We start from the raw sequence: 10,154 nt of genomic DNA on the forward strand, positions 1-10,154 counted from the left end.
GACAATTGTCAACACGAGGACAAATCTCTAAAATATAGTCAGGTGAAATATATTCTCATAGAGATGAGATGACCATTAGTGATTGTCCCGTAAATAATCAAAATATTGCATAAGATGTAAAATAATAAGATTGTCTGCCAAACATCATGTCGCAGTCCTGCCTAAATGCTTTATTTTGGTGAGCTACAGCACAGAATGCCCTTGAATTAAGATTAAATAGAACATGTTAGTTTGCCGAGGTTTGTTCAGCATTCACATGGCAAATATTGTTGCATCGGTTTACTTCACCGTAGATCTCCCCACGCTGCAAGGAGACACACACAGTCATCGCATGCGTGCGTTTCACATTGTTCTGACCTGGATAGTGTGCATTACGATGACTGTAGTAGGCTACAGGAGAGCTAAATTCAAAGGAGCTGTGTCTATGTGAAACTTTTGTTTACCCAGTGTTTTGAACAGAATTCGAGTGGCGATCTTTGTCATATTTCTCCCGACTAAATATTTGTCCAGAACCCCAATAGTGGGAGTGGGTTAGGTGTATACAATAAAGGTCAGATTTGTGTTATCGACCCATTACTCCTTTCGTGCTGTCTATAGCCTCTGCGCCATTGAAGGCACAACATGTCTGCGCCTGAGGAAACCAACCAATCACGTGTCGCTTGCTCTACTCTCACCCACGTGGGGTATGTCTTCCCCTTCGGTGCGTTTTCTCCAATGATAACGCAGCACTGTTACTGGCTCGTTTGCAATTGGTCAGAATGAGCAAAGCCTGTCAGTCAGAAACCCATGTTGTCAATCAATACCACGCGGGGTCTAGCGCTGACAAATGCCTGTGCTTCTCAGCCTCCTGCCTGCGAATAGTGCTTGGAATGGCTGCTTAATTAGCTTCGAATGGCTTTTCCTTCCAGCTCAAACAATCTGTCACTACCATGTGGTAAAAGGAGCCTTGCATAAAACAAAGGAGAAAAAAGCTAGTAGAGGCTAAATATCAGTTTGATTTTTTTGTCTATGAATACATTTGTATTACCGCAAAACAAAGCATTTATTTCGCTCAAACATGGCTCATTGGAGCCAAATGTTTCTGTCTTCATTTGTTTAGGGATTTTTTTTGTAAGCAGACCAAAAAATATTTTAACTAGCCTATGCTTTGGTGCACAGGCTACCTATATCTATGCATATTTATTCATTTGTGTGAGTGGTTAACCTTTATGCCACATGCTTTCGCTTGGGTACATATGGTTGGCTCAGTGGTCCTGCGGCTGACTCTGAGTGAGGTAGATACGGTCATGAATGCCAATGTAGCCTATTAAATTGAGAAGGGCTTAGATTTGGCTTAGACGTAGTGCTAACAGTTGTGCATATGCTACTGAATATTTTTATGGTGAGGTCTGGGATATTTGGGGTGTTGGAACAATCACACTGGCAGTGAAGCAGCCTATGGCCTACAATTGCTTGCTTTCATTCTGAAAAGAGACAAGAGAGGGGTTGCTTTAACTCAAGAGTTTGTTATCAGATGTAGGCCAAGTGTTATACTGCGCTCATCCTCTTGCTTGTTGTGAATTCCAAAGCTAGCACCCCCGCCCATCACCCATGGGCCAATAGCCACCCGTTGCCTGAGGCTTTACACTTGCTATTAGAGAAGATTTACTATTTTCTATTGTTTTCCTTCACTTGTTCATATCCGAAAATAGGCCTGTAAGACTTTTAAAAATCCAACTTCATTAGAGAACTATTTCTCAGAACAACATCAAACTGCATAGTATGGTGGCTTATTCCACCAGGGCTGTGCTTCATTAGATCTACTAGGGTTTAGATGTAGTCGGTGGCTTTCCTTGAGTCACCAAAGCAAAAGGAATGATCAAAAGCCAACATCATAATAGATTTAGTGTTTTGAAATTATATTCAATTGATTACTATTTTGTTAAACCTTCCCAGGCCTTGGGATATGTGTTTCTAATTGGACGGCTTTGGGATATTTATATTTAAAGGAGGCTTTAGGGTCATTTTCGCGGAACCGTAATGAGAGGGATCATTTTCATTAGGCATCTAAAATCATGAACTTTGGACCGCCGTGGCCCGCGGGCCCTCTTAATGGCAACAACAACAACCCTTAAGGTGGAATGGGCTCATTGAGTAGCACAGAGGAAACTGGAAGAGCATGGATTTCAACGGTTGAATTATTTTTCGGGGCAGTTGACACTGTTTCTTGTAATTTTTGCTATTTAGCAGGTTGATGTCCAGCCTATTTTTACAAATCAATTTAGAAAGCTTTGTTCTGTATTCCGATAAAAACACCACATCTTTATTCATCTCTGTTCAGCGTTTAGCTGATCAATGAGAACACATGTTGTTATTGATATGTGATGATTGTGGTCATTTCACAAGCAAAAAAGCTTTGTGGGAGTGCTGCAGCGTAGTTTGAGGGTTCGCCTTGAAGCCGGTGTGAGAAACACAAGAGCGGAGAGCAGTTAGCGGCCTAATCTTTCACAGACGACCCTTCACACTCTTCAATAGAAAGTGCTGGTAAAGGCAACAAAGGAGTGGGGCTCGCCGCTCACAGAGGGCCCCTCCACCCATGGAGACCTTCACACTGTTTATTTACACTGAAACCTCAGTCTCTGTGAAACTTCCACCCTAAGGCAATACACGCACGGCTATTTGCAGAGGTGGTTTTAATGCTTTGCAGAAAGGCGATGGTCTCTCGCTCTTTGCCTACTTTCAACTGGCTAACCATGGAAGCCTTATGGATACCACCTGCCTCCTCCTCCATCCGCACACAAAATAAATCGAACAGATGTCTATTTTTAATGTTTTAGTAGCTGCCACAGACTCCGCTCCACTTTGTCCTGCATTATGTACTAATGTGCCCCACTCCTCACAAACTACCGTTTCCCAGCCAAACTACTGTGCAGGCTGTCGGCTTTTATACATTCTGAAGTGTTCTGACAGAAGTTTTTTTTTCTTCTTTTAAACCAGAGATCATACTCCACAAACAAACACGGAGGTTGAGAGCTAAGATCCCCCCCCCCTGTTGGATACCCAACCATTAATTTGAAAGTGTCCCTGGCAAATTTGCACAGATTATGTATGCAGCCCCCCTCCAACCCCCAACAAACATTCCCTCACTACGGTTGCATGTTAATGAGGCTCTAAACACAGGCCGGGGGGATTATCTCCAACTAGTCAGGAATCGGTGCATTTCACTGTATGCGCACATCCACCCCGGCCTTTTCTGTTAGTGGAGCAGAAAACGAGGGCCTTATATCCGTGATGGGCTGGTATTGTGCACGGCCACTCTCACAGGATTATTGACATGCTTTCATACGTGGGCTCAGCCCTGAAAAGAGACACATTCCTGCCCACAAAGGACCCACTGTTCTGCCAGGGGATGAATAGGCCGGAGTGTATCAGGGTGACTCGTCGGGCTGTAATCAATGCAAACAGGATGAGAGGCGTTATCAAAAGGGACAAACGCAGACATGAGCAGTGTCGCAAAACAAAAAGATGGAGGCTTTGGCTGGAGCCCCAGAGTATGCTGAATGCAGCAAGCACGGGAGGGAACGGAGCCAATTACCACTCTGAAATTCTAATTCTCTGACATCAACAGCCACTTAGCAATATCTTGAAAACACAAGGAGTGGCATTGTCTAAGCTCACTTGTTGCCAAGAGATTTAATGTATTTTGGAGGATGGAAGATGCCGGAAGGATAAAATATGCACACAAATGGAGCCGTGCATCTGGATCAGTACCACGGTGGTTCACGGCAGGGGCAGTCAGGTTTAACGTGACCAGAGAAAAGCCCATCTCGAAGGGAATCCCCCTCCGAATCCTATCAGGATAGCCGGATTTGCTCTAATCCTCCAATAAAAGAGGCGAAACTCTCTCAGAGAACCTGTGGCCTGTAAGCCTTTAGAAAACACAGCTGCCTTTCAGAGCGATTCGTTAAGGCTCCACAGGTAAACAGAGAGGAGAGGCTGTACAAGGGCTCCTCAGGCCGCCACAATGTGCTCTCACCCACATAATTAGAGAAATCAATAGCTAGAGCCACTCTGGTTTTGGGCACCACCCTGCCACAGCTACGTCTTCCACCCCGTTGGGCAATTTTAATGCATTTACAAGAGAATGGCGGCGAAACAGCGAAGTCTTATCCCCTCCAGCTGGGACGCTGCTCAGAATAAATGTAGATTTTGAGATCTGTCATTAGACTTCATCAGGCTGATATGTGTATGGCAAGAGTCCAGCACTCACAATGTGGCTCTTTTAATGACACAAAGTCGTTGTTTATTCCCCTCAGACAAAACACCGCATTCCTGGGGCTCAGACAAGCTATTAGCACTTGCACACACAGCAGCTGTGTATATTTGAGACATTTATTATGAGCACAGTTTTTTTGTTTTGTTTTTTTGATGCTTTTTAATACTTAATGCACATTATGCGCGTTCCGAATGCGCTCTCCGGCGCTACGTGACTGAAAAGACAAGCGGCGAAGGCTCTTTAGCGGAGGGGTGTTATTTTTGGTGATTGCAATACAAGTGGCGCGCTTTAAAAGCAGGTCAACAAAGAGCCCCCTGTCCTCCAGGGCTGAGTGCGAGAGTGGTGCGGTGTGATGGTGGAGCACCTCTCAGCGCTGCCAGAGCCCAGGCTGTAGTGCCAACCCAGCTATCGCCTGGCAATGTGGAGAGGGGATTGGGTGTGATGGAGCCGACATGCTCTCACTCGACACCCACACACGCTCTTCAGAGTGGATCTGCTCCGCTCGGCTCGGCTCCTCGCTACGCTACGCGCCGCTATGCGCCCGCCGCTCGGCTGCAGTGCCTCGTCGTCGCGCCTGGGCTCTCTCACGCTGTTGTTCATCACCTGCGAAATGTTGTTTTAAAAAGCCTTCTAAAGCTCCCAAATGAACAATGTTGTTGCTAATGTATTCTTTTGGGGGGAGGGGGATGGATGGGAATGGAAAAAAGGAGAACTCAATCACTTTGCAGATGAATGTTTAAGAGCTTTCTTTTTTACTCAGCACACGCACCCCACCACCAGCCCCCACCTCTCTTCTCTCTCTCTCCTCTCCACCCTCCTCTCCTCCCTCCTCCTTTCTCTCTCTCTCCTCCCTCCTTCTCCTCTCTCTCCTCTCCTCCTCTCTCTCTCTCCTCTCCCTCCTCCTCTCCCTGTGTTCCCAGCTCACCTGCCTTCTTCCTGTTTTTCCTCCACGTTGTAAACACTTCAAAGTGCCTCTGGTTAAATTGTCCCCCTGAGGACAATTGAGGCTTCAGGCAACACAAAGGGCTGTACTTACTGTGTTGCTTTCCCCACACCTGTGGAACAACAGGACCCCCCCACCCCCCCCACCCCCCCACCCCTTCCCTACCCCAACCTCACTGCTGTGTGTGAAAGGCAGACAAGGCATTCAGTGGCGCTCAGTCCCCCCCCAGTCCCTGGCCACCACCCCCCACCCCCCAGTGTGACACAGCAGGTGTCACTTCCAGTTTGACGAGTGATTGTGGGCTTAAGCACCAATGAGCGGGGCCTGCCCACCTCTCCTGCCTAAGGGGACAGTGAGGGCCGCCACTCCAGCCCCGACAACCACTCTGACACCGAGGGGGCCACAGCACACCAGGCCAAAACAAAACACAACACAGCCGCGCGTGGAGAAGCCGCCGCATGCGACAAACACACTCCGCCGCTCACTGTGCCATCCCTGCCACTCACACACCTGTCTGTGTGAAAACGCCTTATCAAATGAGTGCGCTGCTGCTCAGAGCTATTTTCAACCGGAGGCTTTGAAGAAGATTGGATGACGCCAGGGCGGGTAACCCAAGGTCGCTTTATTCTCAAATGTATTGTGATTTTTTTCCGGCGTGTCACACAGAGATGTGGTTGTTGTTCTTGCTCTGTATGTGAAATGGTTCACAGATTACTCCTGGCAACAGGTCTCTGCAGTTCAAACACTCCCTGTGCAGCAATTCCTCAGGGAGCAAAAGTCACAAAGAATGGCGTTCGGAGATAGAAAATGCTTTGGAGTCCCTTGAACCTTGATGAAGGCCACCTCTACCAGGTCAAGATCAAAATGTAGAATTATCCAGCTGCCCATACGGTACCATCAAAAGGGTTCCTGCACCTATAAGTGCTCATGTAACATCTAGACATATGCCTAACAAGTCTGCAACTGAGTTGCATCTACATTCATTAGGAAGGCTACCCATCCTACCCAGTATCCATCCTACTCTGTGCTTATCCTACCCAGTACCCACCCTACCAAGAGCTTCGCAAGCAAAGATCCTGTTTCCCCAAACAGTGGTGGTTACACACACACACACTTACAATACATGCACACACACACACACACACACACACACACACATACACGTACAATACATACACACACACACACACACACACACACGCACGCACAATACATACACACACATACACACGTAAAGACATACAATACACACAAGCACACAGATAGACACAAAGACACACACACAGACACACACACATCACACTACTGAGATGCAGCAGAAGCAATTTCAGTGCTGATACCTCAAAAAAGCGCTTTACTCTTAAAAGCTGTTCTGTTGACCCCCCCTCCCCCTCCCTCCCCGCACCTCCACTCAGCCCGCGCCTTCCTGCAAATCTGTTGACTTCATTGAGTGCTGCTATCCTGCTATCAGGTTTTTTCCCCTGCAGTCCACTTATCACCGGGCTGGAGAGCTGCCCAAGACCCATCTCTCCTGTGCAGGCAACTGCCCAGCGTGTGTGTGTGTGTGTGTCTACACTAAACACAGCCCAGCCTCCCTCTACCTCTTCAGCACCCCCCTCCCCCCGCAGCCACTTATGGCATTCGAGGAGGGCCAGCTCATCAGGAGGTGAAAGGGCTGCCTTGTGACAGCACGCCTGAGAGACTCTTGGCCGTCCAGCCAGCCGGGCGGATCGGGCAGGCGGCCGCGGAATGGCGTCCCCGTCACTTGCGTAGTCAATCATGTCATAAAAGTCCAGATGAGGTTAAGCACATCTTAATTAACTCCGCCGTGTTTGTCTCGGGGGAAGTGGCCGTCAAGAGGAGCAGCCACTGTGCTGAAGGTGCCTCTGCCTCGCTGCATGCAGCCTCCTGGAGGGAAACGGCAGGGCTGGACAGGGACTCGCAGGCCTATGGGGATGGTGATCAGCAGCCGCCCATGGTCCCTAAGCTACGCACCACCCTGGCCAAAGGGTTTGCATCATCCACAGTTGAGTAGGTTGCGGTATATCAGGCACTCAAAACCAAAATATAGCACCACTATGACAGTGAGAACTACTGGTTCATCGTGGAGCTTGTACCATTAGGCTGGCAAACACACGCAGGCCATGTTGAGTGGGAACCAGTCCACTGTGCTTTCTACCATCTGACCACTAGGGGGTAACACTGAGCACTTCATGGAGTTGGCCAACTTGCCCCTTTGGCATTGCAGATGGCCTGTCCACCACACCCTAAAGAGGGTTCGGACTTGTCCTTTGTCAACTCCTGTGCTGAACATGTTATGCATGCTACTTTGTCATTCAGCGCGCAGTGTTCGGGGAGAGGCTTTTAAGAGTCCATACCGCGTGGGGCTTGACATTGGCCCTGAGTACTGATGAGCCGCGCCAGAACCTGTTGCTAACTCAGCCCCGCTTATTTGCATTATTTATGCAGAAAAATCCTTTCAGTTGCTTTTTAAAGGTTGCATTATGTTAACAAGAGGAAAAGTCACGGCAGGTTTGTACGTCTGGCACAATAAAGAATTGATCCGTGCCGCAGCGGATAGCTTTTAGCCTTCATTTTTAAAGGCCCCCGTTAATGCACTTCCAGTGGACGGCCGTCCGGCGGAATGCCTGCGTGTTAATGGCCTGCTGACTAGGACCCAATGCGGCCGAGCCGGAAACCCACAAGGCGTGAAATCTCTCACAACACACACACACACACACACACACACACACAGAGCTCAGCAGTGGCAGGGAGCAGGCGGCCGATACGGTCACACATGCGAGGGCTTACCTCCAGAGACAGCTCAGGGGCCTGTGGCAAATGGACGGGCCTGGTTAGCGGGCGATGTAGGTAGGCGATGTAGCCTCTGCTCTGGGAACAGCCTGATAACCCATTCACCCATGAGTTTCTGAGATGCAAGGGGCAAGGGTGTGTGTGTGTGTATATGTGTGTGTGTGTGTGTGTATATGTGTGTGTGTGTATATGTGTGTGTGTGTGTGTGTGTGTGTGTGTGTGCGTGTGAGACTGTGTGTGTGTGTGTGTGTGTGTGTGTGTGTGTGTGTGTGTGTGGGAGTGGTGTCTCCTGGAGGAGGGAGATGTGCTAAATCGAATTTCAGTTGAGTTGATTTCCTCACACGCGACTGCCTCCTCATCTCACAGACGCCTGGTCCAGGAGCAGTGGGGACTGCTCAGTCTGCCGTGACCTTTATTTGAAGTACCAGCTCAGGTCCTCTGGTTATAACCTCCCAGCGACCAGATTAAAGCTCCCCCTTTGATTAAAAATGAAAGTTTAAAAGCGTGTAGCTCAAATATAGGTCACGGTGGACAGCTGTACAGGAGCATGGAATGGGGATCATATGCGCTAATAAAAAAATAGCCACAAATATGATACACGCTGAAATATGTGCGATACGAAACGTGAAATATGTGCGATACGAAACATGAAATATGTGTGATACAACGTGAAATTGGTAAACGATTTGTGGTGGTACAGCAGGTGAAACGTTGTGTTATAGAGAAGCCCCCGAAGGATTGTCTGCAAATATGAGCAAATGCCGAGCATTTGGGGAATGCTGAGTGAAGCTGTGCTTGCTGTCGTCTCGTCTCTGCTGACTGATGATATTGCAATATGAACCATTAATATTTTTAGCCACGCCGCCCCATGCAGAGAGCGTGAGACTGAATAGCCATACGTCCCACAATGCACCGCGGCTCGGAGCCTGTCAGGGGAGAGGAAGATGCTGCTCCTCCTCCTCAGAAATCAATCGGCCCATAACGCTACCTGGCTAATGGAGGCAGAAAATACACAGGCTGTCCTCAGATGCCTGCTGAGGCTCAGGCTGGCTGGACGGCTGTGAAAAGGCCTGACACATAAGTGTCCATCTCAGCTCTTGGCAGTCACTGCCTCCCTAATAACCTGTGTGTGATCCACTAACAACGGCACCGAATGCCTGCCACATCCCCCCCAACGAGACCAAGCATCAGTGAGTATTTTTTTTCTTTCACCCCCCCACCACAACCCCACACCCCCCCACCCTGCTGAGATTTACGGAGGGGGGTTTCTGAACGCCTCCTCTTTACACCGCCGCTCCTGACTGTGGGTAATCCTGCTCTGCTGTCTGCGATCAATATTTAAGCAGCCTTGTTTTGGGCACACTCACAGCATGAATATGCAGATGATGAATATGCAGAAACTTCCAGTTCAATTAGCCGGGCTGTGTTGTCGAGTGAATGAAGTTGTTTCCAGGGGGAGGAAGGATAACAATTAAGCTGTTGCAGCCGGAGTCAAGGAGGCCCTCTTGACGCCTTTCTGCCGCTAATTGAGATTTGGGGATCCTCGGGGCTCCTCGGCAGCCACAGGTTCAAGTGGCGCCTCGGTGAATGGCACAGCCACTCGGCGGCCTCTTCACATGCCCAGCCTGCTGCGCAGATGAGTTTCTGACAAAAAAAAACGTGATCAACAAGCAGGGGTCAGAGCGGAGAAGTTCCCACACGCACACACACACACACACACACACACACACACACAAAGAGAGAGCTGGCCTCTTCAGGTGGTTGAAGTGTCTCTCAGGCAGAAGAACAAACCAGGCGGCCCACACACAATAGGGCTGGAGGAGAGAGCTCTGCTCTGCACTGTGTGGCGTTGCGTTGCGCTGAGCTGCCTCCCTTGGAGCAAAACAAGTGGGTGAGGAGCTGATGCTGCGGAGTGGAAGAGATCACGCTACTTTACTCCCTGCCAGAGACGCCAATCAATGGAGACATGTGAATGTGTGTTCTGAAACGGACTTGATGACTCCCGTGTCTCACATGCTACTCTGATGTAATGCATCACTGCAAACTCCATATCGTATCAAGTTTGCAGAAAAGAAAACAGAAGTCAGGTGCTGGCTGTTTTTCCCGCCTGAACACACAAAGTGTTCCATAATACTAAATGAA

The sequence above is a fragment of the Sardina pilchardus genome, chromosome 11 (assembly GCF_963854185.1).
Source record: "Sardina pilchardus chromosome 11, fSarPil1.1, whole genome shotgun sequence".
Taxonomy (NCBI): domain Eukaryota; kingdom Metazoa; phylum Chordata; class Actinopteri; order Clupeiformes; family Clupeidae; genus Sardina; species Sardina pilchardus.